The sequence below is a fragment of the Nematolebias whitei genome, chromosome 14 (assembly GCF_014905685.2).
Source record: "Nematolebias whitei isolate Nwh7 chromosome 14, NemWhi1, whole genome shotgun sequence".
NCBI lineage: Eukaryota > Metazoa > Chordata > Actinopteri > Cyprinodontiformes > Rivulidae > Nematolebias > Nematolebias whitei.
In genome coordinates this window covers 32831821-32849269 of record NC_056511.1, presented here as the reverse complement: position 1 = coordinate 32849269, position 17449 = coordinate 32831821, and positions in this window count along the sequence as shown.

The window sequence follows — 17449 nt, the reverse complement described above, 5'->3', positions numbered from 1 at the left end:
CAGGTCTCTTCGCCGTCTGCTGCAGAGCTCCAGGTCTCTTCGCCGTCTGCTGCAGAGCCACAGGTCTCTACGTCGTCTGCTGCAGAGCTCCAGGCCTCCATGACTGCAGCGCCTCTCTCCAAGTCTCCAGAGGGGCCGGCGCTCTCCAAGTCTCCAGAGGGGCCGGCGCTCTCCGAGTCTCCAGAGGGGCCGGCGCTCTCCACTACCACAGAGGATTTGCCTCCATGGTCCTCTATGTTGCACTCTGCAGTCCTCCAGAGTCCCAAGTCGCACGCTGCAGATATCCAGAGTCCCAAGTCGCACGCTGCAGTTCTCCAGAGCCCCAAGTCCTCTTTGCCGCCAGATGCGGCCCCCAAGTCGTCATCGCTGCCTGCCACGGCCTCCAAGTCGTCATCGCCGCCTGCCGCGGCCTCCAAGTCGTCATCGCCGCCTACCGCGGCCTCCAAGTCGTCATCACTGCCTGCCGCGGCCTCCAAGTCGTCATCGCTGCCTGCCGCGGCCTCCAAGTCGTCTACGCCACCTGCCGCGGCCTCCAAGTCGTCATCGCCGCCTGCCGCGGCCTCCAAGTCGTCATCGCCACCTGCTGCGGCCTCCAAGTCGTCATCTCCGCCTGCCGCGGCCTCCAAGTCGTCTACGCCGCCTGCCGCGGCCTCCAAGGTCCTATGTGTTGGACGGCCTCCCAGCCGCCCCCCTGAACGTTGGTCCCGTGATGGACGGCTCCCGGCCGCCCCCCTGAACGTTGGTCCCGTGATGGACGGCCTCCCGGCCGCCCCCCTGAACAATGACTCTAGGGACGGTCTCTTGACCGTTCAGATCTTTTGTGTTTTCCTGCTTGTGTTGCCTTAGTTTTTGTCAGGTCCTTGTGTTCTTCCTTGTGTTTCCTCTGGCCCTCCACCCTTGCAGTGCCGCCCTCCACCCGCCCAAGTCCTTCGGGAGGGGGGATTTTTGGGGACGCCTGGAGGCGTCCTTGGGGGGGGGTACTGTAAGGATGGTACCATTTGCTGGCTCTGTTTGTGTCTGTGTTTCCCTAGTGTTTCCTCTTCAGTTTAATTGGTTCCACCCTTGTCTCGTCACAGCTGTTTGTAATCACGTCTCGTCTTGTCTCTGTATATAAGCTGTCTGTTCAGTCTTGTTCCTGGTCGCGTCGTATTCGTTGGGTCTTCAGTGTTCTCCTGCGTCTCCTGAGTCTTCCCTGAGCTTCCTGAGTCCTTTTTGAGTTTCCTCCTAGGTCTTCTAGTTCATGTAAGTTTTGCTGCCCCGTCAGCGTATTTCTTTGTAATTTTATTCATCATTAAAGTATTTAGTTTTGTAATCTGCCGAGTTGAGTCCTGTCTGCACACTGGGTTCTTCCCTGACCACCAAACCCTGACAGCAACACGATGTGATTTTTCACAGTGATTATTCTGATCAGAGATTCATGAGTCTAACAGCCTCAGGGTAGAAGCTGCTCCTCAGTCTAGTGGTTCTACACTTGATGCTTCTCAACCTCCTTTCTGAGGGGAGGGGGGCAAAAAGTGTGCGTGCTGGGTGAGTGGGGTACTTCATGATGCAGGTGGCCCTCTTCCTGCATCTAGAGGTGTAGATATCTGTGATGATGGAGAGGCTGATACCAACAGACTTCTGTGCAGCCTTCACCACTCTCTGCAAAGCTTTTTTTTCTGCAGCTGTGCAGCCTACATGCCACATGTTGATGCTGGAGCACAGGATGCTCTCCACTGCACACCTGTAGAAGGAGGTGAGGACTGAGCTTCCCAGACCAGCTCGTCTCAGCCGCCTGAGGAAGAAGAGTCTCTAATGAGCTTTCTTGATCAGGCTGGTAGTGTTGTTACCCCAGCTGAGGTTGTCATTCATGTGTACACCCAAGTACTTGTAGCTGGAGACCACTTCCACTGCAGGTCCTCTTATGTTCAGGGGGGTGTAGGTGTGTTTGTTCCTTCTGAAGTCCACAATCATCTCCTTTGTCTTCTTCACATTGATGTGAAGGTTATTCTCTTTGTACCAACTCTCTAGGTGTTCCACCTCCTGCCTGTAGCTGGACTCATCATTGTTTGTGATGCATCTCACCACTGCTGTATCATCTGCAAACTTTACAATTTGACAGCCTGGATGGGTAGCTGCACAATCATACGTGAGCAGAGTAAACAGGAGGGGCTCCACACACATCCCTGAGGAGAGCAAGTGCTGAGGTTTATGGTGAAGGAGGAGAACTTGTGGATCCTCACAGACTGAGGTCTGTTTGTTAAGAAGTCTAGTACCCAGTTGCAAAAGGAGGGGCTTAGTCCTAGTGTGAATAGTTTGTCCATCAGGGTTTGGGGGATCATGGTGTTGAAGGCAGATGTGAAGTCCACAAAGAGCATACGGCCATAAGAGTCTTTCTGCTCCAGGTGGTTGAGCGCAGTGTGGACCACAGAGGAGATAGCATCCTCTGTTGATCGGTTCTCACGGTATGCATACTGATGAGGGTCCACATTGATGTTGATTGTTGTTTTGATATGGGTCATGATCTGTTTTTCAAAGCATTTAGCAACTATCGGGGTGAGGGCCACTGGCTGATAGTCATTTAGACCAGTCACTGTAGAGCTTTTTGAGACTGGGATGATGGTGGCAGTCTTCAGGCAGGTGGGAACTATATCCAGGGTAAGTGAGGTGTTAAAGATGTCTGCCAGCACCTCGCAGAGCTGATCGGCACATTCTTTCAACACTTTTCCAGGGATGTTATCTGGGCCGGTTGCTTTGTGCGGATTACTCCTCCTGAAAGTCTTCCTTACTTCTGCTGAGGTCACGCTGAGATGCTCTCCATCCGGTGGTGAGGTGAGTCTGGTGCTGGGTGGTCTGTTCGGGTCTTCAAAGCGTGCATAGAACTTGTTGGGGGCATCAGGCAGAGATGGGTATTTGGGGCATTGTTCACTCCTTCCTTTATAATCTGTTATGCACTTAATATCCCTCCACATGCTCCAAGGGTCTTGTGAGGTGAATTGAACCTCAATCCTCTGTGCATATGTGGCCTTGGCCTTCTTAATACCAGCAACCAGTTCTTTCCTTATCATACTCAGCTCCTCTGAATTTCCAGACCTGAAGGCAGTGTTCCTGGCTTCCAGCAGGGTGTGCACCTCTGCATTCAGCCAAGGTTTTCTGTTTGGGTAGCTTTTAACATATCTGATGGTGGAGACGGTGTCAGTACATGTACTAATGTAACCCAGAACTGAGGATGCGTATTGGTCCAGATCAAGCGATCCTCCATTTTTCGGCAGCTTCTCTGAAAACCTCCCAGTCTATTTTTTCAAAACAATCTTTCAGTATGGGGCCACTGTCCTGGATCCAACATTTAACTTTCTTTTGTACCAGTCTGGAGCGTCTCAGCGGGGGGAGGTATGCAGGTATCATTAAGATTGAAATGTGGTCTGACAGTCCTAGGTGGGGGCGGGGTTTGTCTTCTCCTTGACTAAGAATGCTCCATAAGACAATGACATCTGAAACTACACATGATGACAGATGTGCTGGCTTGTGTCTTTTGTAGTATAAACCAGCCTTCATTCAGTGAGTGAGACAGTAGACAGCAGTGAGGAAGAGAATGCGAGTGCATCACAAAAACACGTAAATATGACCGACACACTTAAACGAAGCAGCATCTGGCTGCAGTTTAAAGATATGGGGCATAGCAGAACCGAGTGCTTTCACTGTAAAATGAAAATAACAGTAAGAGCAGGTTCCACCACAAACCTGAACTGACACATCAGAATTGTCCATCCCACAGTGCAGTTGGAGGAGAGATGGCAATCTGCCTCAACATCTACCTACCCTGATGTTTCTGGTCCCAAATCAACATCAACTGCTGCAGGAACTACTAGTAGTGCATGTATACCCCTCTTACTGCAATTCATAGTAAAAAATATCAGTTTATACCTAAGCAAATGAGCTGAACAACAGCCAAACAACACAGTATTTATGCAGAGTGGGCTTGAATGATTGTGTCTGATTTCCAGATTTGATCCATTGTGTATGACAAAGGTTTTAAAAGTCTTGTCAAAGCCTTAAATCCTGTGTACATTTTAGCCGGTAGAAAAACACTGTCCCTAATAATGATCCCAAAACTATATGACACAGAAGGTGCACTCTATGGCAAGACAGGGTGAAAAAAGCTCCTTGCTGATACCTGCTGATATGTCCAGCAGTCAATGTGTGAGAGATGGGGGACATCCTGGACAGGTCCATGTCCCTCTCTGGGACACATAAAGAAAAATGAGACAAACAACCATATAGGCGGCTGTGGCTGAGTGGTTAGAGCAGTCGTCCTCCAATGCGAAAGTTGGGGGTTCGAATCCACCAGCAGTCACATGTCGAAGTGTCCCTGGGCAAGACACTGAACCCCTCATAGCCTCTGATGTGAGACCCATGTGAGCCAGTGTATGAATGTGATCTAAAAAGCACTGATTAGTCTCTTTAGAATGATTTGTTCAATTAGCTTTGTAGAGATCTAGTAGTGATGTATGAATGGGTAAATGAGGACACAGATTGTAGTGTAAAGTGCTTTTAGTATCTTGAAATAAGATAGAAAGGCGCTATATAAGTACAGTCCATTTGCCATTTGTCAAGATGAATGGGTGCTGGTGAAAGATCTCTGCACTGTCCTGCAACTACTTGAAAAAGTGACTGTGAAGATAAGTGCAGACAGGTACCTTGGACAATTGTTTTACTCTCTACTACCATCCATCCATCCATCCATTCATCCATCCATCCATCCATCCATCCATCCATCCATCATCTTTACCCACTTCTTCCTTTTCGGCTCACGGGGGTCACTAGTGCCCATATCCAGCAGTCGATGTGTGAGAGGCGGGGGACATCCTGGACAGGTCCATGTCCCTCTCTGCAACACATAAAGAAAAATGAGACAAACAACCATTCACTCTTTCACTCACACCTAGGGACAATTGGGTCACCAATCAGCCTAACATGCTGCATGCATGTTTTTGCTCTGTAGGAGAAAACTTTAGTATGCACGGAGAGAACATGCAAACTCCATCCAGCTGGGATTCCATCCAGTGACCTTCTCGCTGAGAGGCAGTGGCTCTACCAAATGTGCCACTGTGCCTCCCCTACTAATATTCAGTCACTATTATACATTGCAGAAACCACGCATATGATAGGCAAAACAAAATAGAAAAAACAATACGCCACATAATAATAAAAAAGCACCTAATTTTAAAAGTTACTGTTTTCTCTCTTTTGGCTATGCCACAGCCTCCAAAATGCTGCTTTGTTTAGGTCTTCAGCGGGTGGCAGCCAAACACCAACTGACAGTAACGGTGCAGAAGGTAAAGCTGGTTGTGATGGAGATGCAATGTTGTCATCCAATGAGCAGAAGGCCCACTGAGCTGTTGGCAGGCCAAGACCTCAGTCTTCCCACCCCTGTTGAAGGTGATGGAGGGGAGACTGGATTGTGGCAGCATCTCTTCCTTCAGAGTCTTCTCAAAAACAGGGCAAACACTAACTGAGAGGAGAAACCGCATGAGCCCATCCAAGCTGAGGCACTTAATTTTTCTGAATGCTAACCTGCACTAAGGACATACGTATTGTTTACTTTGGTTCTGTTTCTGTTCTGTGGATTTGCTTGCAATGTTTTGTTCGTTTGTTTTTGTGCTAAGTAAAAATTAAAGGTTTGATTAAAATACTAAACAAAAGTACAAAGTAAGAATCCCTTTTTTTTGTAACCAAACAAATGCACAAAACTAAGCATTTATAATGCTTCTCATAAAAACACTGAATGCAAAATAATTTATCAACACACAAAGCATTCATACTTGTCAAGTTGGGTTAAAATATGAGACTACAGATGATAATAAATTAAGAGCTGTTTCAGAGCTGAAAGAGCCTGTTCTTCTTTGGGAGTGTTGCAACAAGTGCTCTCTGAAAAGAGCCCAACTTCCCATCATTAATTAATCTAATAAGCACAGGTTTTCAACGTAATAAATTATGGTTCATGGCTGCATCAATTAATAAATATACGCTAACTTCAACAACAAAATTTGTATCCTTTTATTCTGAGCATGTTGCCAATGACAGGTTTTTTTTCAAGCTAGATTTGTTTCATCATAATGTTGAAATAGTTTGTGCTATGAGAAAAAAATCAACGGTTTCTGAAAACTGAGACATTGCACTTTACAGTCAATACAGGATTATTACGGTAGCCTCACACTTGCTCTTGCACTAAACCCAAAAAGCAACCCCTCTGTAGCCCTCATCCAGCCAGCTCTTGTCAAATATGGGACATTTGGGTTTCCTGCCTGAGGCGGTGGCTGGGGGGGAGGATCTGGGACTGTCCCCCCCAAATCGTCACGTTTGGCAGGTATGCTTACTGTAACTTGTAATACCATAAAAAGCTAACAGTAAGTTATCTGGTTAACTCTAATTAAGAATATGATTTAAGTTCAAACACTGTGTTTTATTTTTGGAACTTATTTTTAGAAAAGTGTATGACAAAGTGCTGAGGGAGGAGGTGTGGTATTGCACGAGGAAATCTGGAGTGGCAGAGAAGTATGTTAGAATGGTACAGGACATATATGAGGACAGCAGGACAGTGGTGAGATGTGCTGTAGGAATGACAGATAGCTTCAAGGTGGAGGTGGGAATGCATCAAGGATCGGCTCTGAGCCCCTTCTTGTTTGCTCTGGTGATGGACCGACTAACAGATGAGATCAGGCATGGACTATGCTATGTTTAATATAGTCCCCATGGACTTTGATGTTTGCAGATGACATTGTGATCTGTGGTGAGAACAGGGAACAGGTGGAAGAGAACTTGGAGAGGTGGAGGTATGCACTTAGAAGAAGAGGAATGAAAGTCAGCCGTAGTAAGACAGAGTACATGTATGTGAAAGAGAGGGAGACCGGTGGAACAGTGAGATTACAAGGAGCAGAGGGCACGAATGTGCAGGACTTCGTGTACTTGGAGTCCACTGTCCCAGGAAAATGGGGCCTGTGGTAAAGAGGTGAAAAAGAGAGTCCAGGCAGGATGGAATGGATGGAGAAAAGTTTCAGGAGTGATATGGTACAAAATCCTGCTTGTTCTCGACGAGGACGGATACTTTTCTCTACTGCTCCTGCCTCCCTCCTGCTTTGCTCTTTGTTTTGTGATTCCTATCGGAGCCTTTCACTACATATCCTCTGAAGTGTAAATTATGGATCTGGTCAGCTGGTCTTTCAACGCAACTGATAAAATTTTCTTGACAAGAAGACAGGGAGGGCAGCACGGTGGCACAACTGGTAGAGCTGCTGCCTCTCAGCGCACAGGTCCCCGGTTCTGGAGGCTTTTCTGAGTGGAGTTTGCATGATCTCTCCATGCATTCGTGAGTTTTCTCCAGGTACTCCAGTTTCCTCCCACAGACCATAAACATGCATGTTAGGCTGATTGGTAATTGACCAGCTATCTCAACTTCTTTTGGTTGTTATGTGAATGAGAAGCTCTGCTCCACCCCCCACCCCCATCCCACCCCCCCGCAGACATCTGTGGATTTGTGTCAGAGTTGAGCTGGCTGATAGACATTGTGCCATCTCTTATCAGGACTATGGAACTTTCTGGCAGTCTCCATGGACAACTCACTGCCCTCGCCGGCCTCCTTATGCATATGATGTCATCAGTATGTTGCTGCTTCATGTGCTGAGGTTCTTTTTTTGCAACTTTCACACTGTGACCCGTCTAGCGAGATTTTAATTTTTTACACCTCCACTCCCCCTTGTGTTTCTTTTCCTTTTCTGAAAAAAGACTGCGCCTCTCGAGGCCGGCGGCCTCAGTCACCTCCGTCTCCCCATGTTTGTTTGTTTATGTTTCTGTCAGACGGGCTGTACTGAAATGTAATTTTGTTGCGCTTCAGTGCAATGACAATAAAGCTGATTCTGAAAAGGGTGTCAGCAAAAGTCAAAGGAAAAGTTTACAAGACAGTGGTGGGACCATTTTTTATTTGTAAGGTCTGGACTGGAGACAGAGACACTGACAAATAGACAGGACAAAGAACTGGAAGTAGCAGAAATGAAGATGTTGAGGTTCTCCTTAGGAGTGACAAGGATGGATAAGGCTAGGAATGAGATCATCAGAGGTACAGCACAGGTTGAACAACTGGGAGATAAAGTTAGAGAGACCAGACTGAGATGGTTTGGACATGTCCAGAGGTGGGACAGTGGATATATTTCTAGCAGGATGTTAGACATGCAGCTGCCAAGAAAAAGACAAAGAGGAGATTTATGGATGCAGTTAGAGAGGACATGGAGGTAGTTGGGAGTGAGGACAGAGGATGAAGAAGACAGAGTGAGCTGGAGGAGGATGACTCGCTGTGGAGACTCCTGAAGAGGGAAAAATTTATGCTACAGAAGGAGTTTTTCAGGAGAAAAAGTTAGTAAATGTTTCAGATGGTTTTAGAGACTTCTGAGTTTAACAATCATGGTTTGAGACTCCTATTGTGAAAGACTAAAGAAAGTCTTTATATTTGAAAATTATGTGCTTTATAATCCTAAAAGAACAGAAAACTGTGTCTGATTTGTGATTTTTTTCCCCTAATTTCTTTCAAAAAAGGAAAACTGTAAAAATTATTTTTAAAGAAAGCTGAATTTAGGCAACATAAACTATTCTTCAAACTATTCATCATTTCAGTAATTGGAGTAAGGTAGAAATACAACCGTGGCTATCATTAACAAGTCTGGCATTTACATATAATTGAGCAGCAAATACTCCAAAGAACTATGGTATTATTAAAAAAAACTTGTACTTCCATTGTATTTACACTTCACTGCACTGTTTAACCAGCAGGAAAACGTAAATCAGAAATAGATTTTGCTTAAATATCAGTTCTACATTAATGTCACACTACTGAAATAACTATTTTTAAAGATGGTATTAAACATTATTTTAGTAAGAGACTGCCAACATTAGCGTTTTTTCTGTTATTTTAGACTGTAAATATCCTTATTTTCTTCTTTCTTGACAAAAACAAGATTAGTTTACGCTCAAAAGAAGATGATGTCTTCTAGATAGTCCAATTCAAATATTTCAATACAACTCAGGTTTACATCTATCCTAAAAAAACTATGCCCTTTAAGATATTTCATTTGTATTGTCTTTTGGGTATGTCAGAATATCTTCAAGGTACAACAGTTTTATTCTGCTCAGTTCTACATTGTGATTTCTGCTTAGCAGGAACATGTAGAAATTTACCCAGTTTAATTAAAATGGTGAATATGGCCAAAATTATACTTGCAAAAGATCAGCTCGTTGGCATTGTCACTTCGAGAATGTTAACTTGTAGCCCAAAGCGCTGCTTGTTGCAAGGACGCTCTTATAGTGCTGCTGTTAATGTGGCTGTAGACTCAGTCTTTTAGCATTATTACCATTTTTAATCTTGTGAATCAACTCTGAGCTATGCACCATTCTTTCTACCAATAGCCTGCATTCGTTTCTTATAGCAGGGAAATGTGGCCTGCAATAAAGATCAAAGAATCATTGAAATATAGATGTTAGGATGTTTTAAGAACAAGATTTGTCTTCTTAGACTGGAAGGAAACCAGAGAACTTGGAGAAAATCCATGTAGGCATGGGGAGAACATCAGAAGTCCATGCTGAAAAGCCTGCACAACTAAGAGTCAAATAGGAGACCCTAACCAACACTAACCTCTATGCTCCAACTGTACTTTATTACTAAAATGTAAAGTGGAAATGAAAACATGAACAGTTCCCATTTCTCTGTGTTGGACTTCTGCTCCTTCATACAGGTAGCCACTCTATGCAGATCCTCTTCATCATCCTGTAGGAAATTTTATGGTTTGCTAAGGAAACAATTTTGAAAGGTTTTTGGTTTAATGTGAAAAAAAAAACACCCCACGAGTTTTACTCAAGGGAGAAACAATCATCCTTAGTGGTCAATAAGTTTGTACCTCTTGCTCCTCATAATAACTGTAATTTACTCAATAAAATCTGCACAAACTTTGTGTTATTTTTAGTTTTTTACACGTGGTAGGGTAGACAGTGGTTAGCTTGTTCCAAGTTTGGAGAAACAGGAATGGTTTGTTTGAAAATGTTAAAATAGCAATTTTAGCAATTTTTGGTGCACAAATGTTGGAAGATCTCAAGAACTTAGGGCATGGCTGCAGTCCATCGATGGTTAGGATTGCAAAGGATTTGGCAGTGGTTATAAAAAAAACTGAAGCTTGGACTGAACTGATGGAGGTGGCAAGTTGAAGCCAATCCCTCACAAACCGACCATTGGTCCAAACAGTGTTACCAAGTCCACTCAAAACTTCTGCCTCAACTTTGACAACGTCACTCTCACTCCATCCCCACTCCTTTGTAATCTTGGTATTTATTTTGACTCCACTCTATCATTCGAATCACACGTCAAACAGATAACTTGGACTGCATTCTTGCATCTCAAAAACATAGCACAACTCCGCCTATCACTCACTTTGTCCACTGCTGAAATCCTAATCCATGCCTTTGCCACGTCCAGAATCCACTATTGCAATAGCATTTTGTACATTACACCATCGCTCAACAAACTGAAATAAATTCAAAACTCTGCTGTCCATCTTCTCACCCACACTTGTTCCCGTGAACATATCACCCCTGTCCAGCAGAACCTCCACTGGCTCCTCATCACTCAGTGCATCCATTTCAAGATCCTCCTCATCACATTCAGAGCCCTCCATAATCTGGCCCCTCCATACCTGACCGACTTACTCCATCACAACACTCCTTCTCGTTCCCTCTGCTCCTCCGATGCCAGCCTTCTGTCTCTCCCCTGTAGCACCAAGCTCTGAACCTGGGGAGACAGAGCCTTTTCCATCACCGCTCCCACCTTCTGTAACTCACTGCCCCAACAGCTTCGTGTCTGCTCCGATCTTCCCACTTTTAAGAAAGAACTCAAAATCCACCTGTTTAAAATTGTTTTTAATGTTTAATTTGCCCTTTTTATGGGTTTTTATGTGTTGTGTTGCATTGTTGATTTTATATTTTTCGACTCCTTTAAAGCATCTTTGAGTACTTAGAAAAATGTTATACAAATGAAATGTATTATTATTATTATAAATCCAGCTCTGATGTGCTTTTGAGCTGCTAATTGAGGTAGCAATAGAGTCAAAATGGTCAACGTAGAAAGGCAAGCTGGTACTGCAACTCAGTATATGATGAAGTGATTTATGGATTATGTGATGACGACACACCAATTTTGGATTTAGTTTAAAAAAAAAGTTAATCCCAAACAGAATAGCTAAACTGAGTTAATTCATAAAGTTAAAAAATGATACAAGGGAGACGTCCGTGACAAATTTCAAGCATTGTGCTCCACATTAACCCAACTGAGTTCTGCTCCAGGTCTCATTTGGTTATACACAGCTCTCTTCTTTAAGGGAGAATTGAAAGACAAAGCTTGTGAACTAAGGCACATCTTGTTAATGAAAACAAAAATATGTTAAGTATATGCATTCACTGTCACTATCTATCCATCTAGCCATTATCTTTACCCGCATCTTCCTTTTCAGGTCGCGAGGGTCACTCGCAACCTGCTCGCTGAGAGTCGGAAGCTTTACCAACTGCACCACCATGCTGCCCCTCACTGTCACTAACATAAAAATATTAAAAACTGACATTAAAAGCATTAAATTTGATTGTCCACTTTCTGCAAAAACCCTGATCAGTTCAAGTCTAAATACCAGTGGTATGAGCTTGTAATAAAAATACCTCAAAACACTTGGAAGGCTTTGGATTTTCTGAGGTGGTACAAAGTACTTGTTATGAAAGTTTGAAACCACAAATGTAACTTGTGTATTTGAACAGTTGAGTTTTTAAATCACAGAGTCCTTTTCTACCTTAACAGGGACTAAAAAGTGTGTAGGAGCAACCAGAGGGCATTAAAGTTTATTGATCTATAAAATCCATTAGCTTATTAATTCAGCAGATATATTGTTTCCTAAAGCTCTGAGTCATGTATGAAACATATTTCACGTGTCCCACTGGATCGTTAGCAGAGACTTTGTTATTAATGTTCTGCTGCAGGTGCAGTTAAGATTTAGAGGTTGTCATGTTCACCTTCATCATCTAAACATATTTACTGTATTTAGAACACAGAGGACATTGAAAAGACAAAAAAAAGTTCAAAATGTGCAGCGATCTATAGCATCATGTCCCCCACCAGAGGACAAAAAGTTCTAGCACAAAGTTTTGACTGACCAAACAAATGAATAATCAACGGGCCTAACAGGCCTTTCTGCACTGCAGGATCTAATTTGGTATTTTAAATGCAACGTAAAAAAATAAGGTTTTTAATTGAAAAAGGGGGAAATGTAACACTTAGCATGAATCACTCCATGTCTTTATTCTTAAATTCAGAATCAAATTCAAAATCTTACTTCTAACTTACAAAGCTCTCAACAACCTAGATCCATCTTGTATTTGAGATCTTATTGTTTCATATTTTCCTAACAGAGCACTTAGCTCTCAAACTGCAGGCTTACTTGTGATTCCTAGAGTTTCCAAAGCAGAATGGTAGGACGATCTTTCAGTTAACAGGCTCCTCTCTTGTGAAACCAGCTTCCAGTTTCTGTCTGTGAGGCTGACACATTGTCCAGTTTTAAGACTGGGCTCAAGACTTTCCTTTTTGATAAATCCTATAGTTAGGGTTGGCTTGTCATGCTGCTGTAGACTTAGACCACTGGAGAACAAATTGACCTAATTTCCTTAAATGAATTATTAAAATTGAATAGTTTTCATTTGATATTATTTTTTTCTTAACGTGATTCTCGACCTGCCATTGTGTATCTGTTCCTCCTTCCTGTTCCTCTTAAATCCAGCCAGTCGAAGCAGATGGCCGCTTGGCCTGAGCCTGGTTCTGCTGAAGGTTTCTTCCTCATGAGGGGGTTTTTCCATCTTGCTGTTGCCTTCATGCTTGCTCAAGATGAGAGTCTATGATGAAGTTAAACTCAAAACAGTCTGCTCCTCAGATAAATAATGTTATTAACTTACGTTTTATGTATATGAATGTTTCTGTTCAGTGTCCTGAGATGACTTCTGTTGTGACTTGGCGCTATATAAAAAAACTGAATTGAATTTATTCAGGAAATAGGGTATGAAAGGAGGTATATATTCACAAACGCATAATGTTTCATATTCAAATTAAAATAAATTTTGTTTCTCGGCTGTCTTATGTCTAACAGAGACACCAACTAAGAGCAGAGAGCTCTGACAACAACCTGGATTAGCAATGGTCAATATCCGATTTAAATCTCTTTATTTCGCAACACTGTATGCTATTTACCTTTTGAGGACTAATACAGAAAAGCAATTAAAATAAATAAAATAAATTAAAAATCGGTTATATTAGTCCACAAAGGGCAAATGAAAAGACATTAGCTTTCTTTACAGTATAAGCCTTTATTTGTAAAAAAGTTGGTTGTTTGAATGATAACCCTTTTTAAACCACATACTTGAACACTTTGTATTTGTAAAAAACACATTTTGTTCAAACACCTAAAAAAGCTGATTGACACTAGAACATTAAATTGCACTGACAAAAAAAAAGTACAACTTCATACTACACAAAGGTTGATTCCACGAGTACTGGTACTCCAAGTGAAATCAAACACCTCATTACACAACTGAACCAAATAAGCGCCCAATGTGAACAAAACAATTACAGTACAAAAACCAAATGCTTTTTTTTCTTTCAGTGCCAGTATATCGGATGAATAACATTTCCTTCTTATGAAAAAAAAATTAATAAATAAAATAAAAACAACAACAGTAAGAGTAACAATCCATAACAAATGCTACAATTACACAATAAATCAGAAATGAACACAGAAGTGAACCAAATCATGAATTACTAATTCTTACTGAAAAATAAAATAAGCTGTTAATCTTGTGGGCTTTTTTTTTGTTGTTTTTTTGTTCTTTTTTCATCGTCAGATATTTTAAGTGTTGGAAAAATCTTTTTATTTATCTATTTTTATTGAACTTCTGGTTGAACGTAGTCTCTGGTAGGGTCTTACAAAGAGGGAGATACAGTATATTGATGTGTAACTTAGAATTGGCACAGCGTTTTTGCAAGTTACCCTCATACAGTAATTGACAGCAGGCCATGACCAGAGACAACGTATCAAAGATAAAATACAGGGAACACCCACGCAGTGTGCAATCACATGGCTTATACGATCAGATGCTACTGGCGAGCATCCTCTACATCCTTTTGTAGTTGAAGGGCGTTTGATGTTATGTCTATGCAGAATCTGGTAAAACTACAGCATGCACTTGGTGCATCAATCCCAAATTGATTTACAGTAAATACATCTCGTAGAAGTACATGATCGTGGTTCACAGGAATCACGCAACATACTTTTCGTGGTGACGTTTGTCCCCCAGCTTCACAAACAGTTTATTTCACAAGATTTTTATAGAGCTGGCTGTAAAACAAGTGCAATTGGAGCATGTAAACACTGGATCTTTCTTTTCCTGGCTGTGGAGATGAACTGGATGGTGTGGAGTAAAAATATATGAAAATAAACTTCTTTTTTTTAAAACTCAGGTCATGCAAAACAAAACCTACAAAGTGTGGACAAAGTAATGAGTACGACCAACTAAAGTTCTGGCTGCAGTGAGGAGCCCCTCGGCCTGGTTCTGGTTGCCGTTAAAAAATGTGAAGACTGTTGTCAGCAGAATATAACAAACATCTATCTATATATTTATTGATTAGTGTTAGCTAAATGTAACTGAAACAGTTTATATTTGCTACAGTATGTAAAAGAATGTCTCTTTTCTTTTTACCATTAGCCAACGACATCCTCAACTAGCTAAAAATGGTTGCTACAATCCAGCACAGACTTCTGCAACTGAGCGGCTACACTTGGGCAATAGGCTAAGTGCCTTGCTCAAGGGCACTCATCACTGTCTTATTGAGGAACAGGAAATAAAATAAAAAATAAAAACTCCCCACTCGCCCTCTTAAGGCAACCCTGCTCCTCCGTTGTAAGCCAGCTAGCCTAGCATGCCCTTTTGTTTTCCGAGAGGACTCGTGGACAACCGAGCGATTTGTCGACGGCTGAGGTAAATGCAGCGAGTGGACGGTGCTGAAATCTCCAGCAGAACCTAACGTCCATTTGGGCAGAGAAATGGGGAGTGCTCGACCACAGAATTCCACATTTGCTCGAAGCGTACCGGAGCGTACCGCAAAGTACCGGCGTCTTTGACAGCGTTAGCTTTAGAAACTCCCTCACTGCAACTGAACTTTAATTTCTTCATTATTTTGTTCACATCGTGTATTTCTTGTGTTTTTTTATTTTTTATTTTTTTTAGGTTTCGTTTGCAGAAGTATGCCAATGCAAGAGAAGCTGTCCATGCCTTTAGCAGTGAGGCTAGCTGGTATTAAGAACTGCCATGTTTTTGTTCATGCATTAAGAACTATTAAGTGAAAGATATCATATTTACAGTACAATTCACATGTAATTACACATATACACTAGAGGCAAGAAAATTCACATTGAAATCAGTTCAACACTTCACCCCCCTTCCTTGACTACTTCAACATATGCGTCAAAAACGTTTATTTTTTCTCCTTTGAGTAAAGAAATACACTAAAAAAAGAAGCTTCCAACAGAATATTCTCATAGTCTTCTGAGATGAACGTGCTGATTTCATGTCCAGAAAGCAGGTAACATGTCCAACGACAAATATATTTACGATGAGAAAACATGAGCTGCTAATGTTTCTCCTCTTTGTGTTTGGCGTTTTTAATTCAAGAGCTCTACCATCTAAAAAGCACAATACCTGAAGAGGCATGTCTGGATTCACTTCTTGGAATAAACCAACCTGAATAAGACTTGGATACTTGAGTTCATTTACGTTACAAAACATATATTTTAAGTGCATTTCATTGAGACTCAAAAGGTAGGCTTTAGGTTTTCACTCAACACAATGAAAGGTGCTTGTTTTGCTGCAGAACTAATATATCTAATAATCCATCTGAACGTCACAAGCTGTTGGTACGCAGAGTTCGATGAACTAATGCAAATCAACAACTTGTATTCATTTGTATAAATTAGCAGTAACTGCTTTTATATATATTTATTTATTTAAGGATATTATGGGAATAAGAATGTAAGTGTGCACATTTGAAGCAGCTGTAACTCAAAGTCCACTATCCACAAATGTACATGAATTGGATCTACCATCCATAAAATAATCAACATTTGGGAAACTGAACTGAATTCCTCTCTTCAGCTAACCAGTGAAAAGAGAGCCACGTCTGTTAACGATGCCATCTGAGCATCTCACAAACGAAAACTTCTGCGGTCAGAAGTTTGAATTGCAGCATACGTATCGCGGGAAAGTGGAGTTAAGACAGGTTAAAGGGGAACAGCATCGTGAAGATCAGCTCACAGGTGTCGGGAGTTGCTACTGCACACGTGAGAGCAGCTGTGGAAAACTTTCATGCCCCGGGTGAAGTTGTTTGGTTGAGTTTTACCAGAAGGTGGCAAAGGATTTTAAAGGAATATAACAAATAAAAGACAAAATACCTCTGTTTTCTGATAGTGTCAGTAAAGTGCTCTGAATTTTAAAATCTGCTGTTTGAGTTTTAAAGTCAAAGACATGTTTGTTTCTATGTTTACTTATCAATTCATTTCCATCTAAGTCAAAATAGCTCATTTCAGCACTGTCGCCTGTTACAGTACAATGCTGAATATTTAATTTACAACACAAAAGCTTGGAGAAGATTAAATGTATAGGCTTTTTGTGATTCCCTGTCACACTGAAAGCCTTTTCTACTATAAACTTCCTGCTGCAGATACAGACCAAAAAAAAAAAAAAACTGTTACGTGTCATCATAATAAAAGTTTATTTTTATGGATAAAGATTATCTTTCGTCTGCTGCTGCTTGAAAATTCTGACAATTCTGCATGAAACTTAAACAAAAAGAAATACTGAATGCAAACCACAGCTCAGCACTACAAACTTCACTACGACTTAGAGAGACACATTAGTTTTTGATCAGTATTCCCTTTGGAAGGAAGCTCATGCATACCCTGTGCTCCAGAGGACAATGCCTCTTCATCCTCATCTATTTTATTCTTTCTCTCTGCAGCTCTCCACTTTTATTAATTTTTCACGTGCTTGGACTATTTCCTCCTTCTTTCTCTGTCTTTAATGGTCACAAGGCTGCAAACTCTGCAAGTTGGCGTGCACATATGTCAAACTCAAGAGCCGCGGGCCAAATCTGGTCCTCCAAGATGATAATTTAAATGTAAAATAAAGTATCTCTTCTATTTTTTTCTTTAAAAAATCTGATAAATACATAATTTAGTCTAGACTTCTCTTACCAGCTGGCTAACTTTGAAGCCAGAAAGAAGGCTGGATCATTCTACCATTATTGATTCTGATATGTAAATAGCAACAGAACATCAATTGAGACAGATCAAAC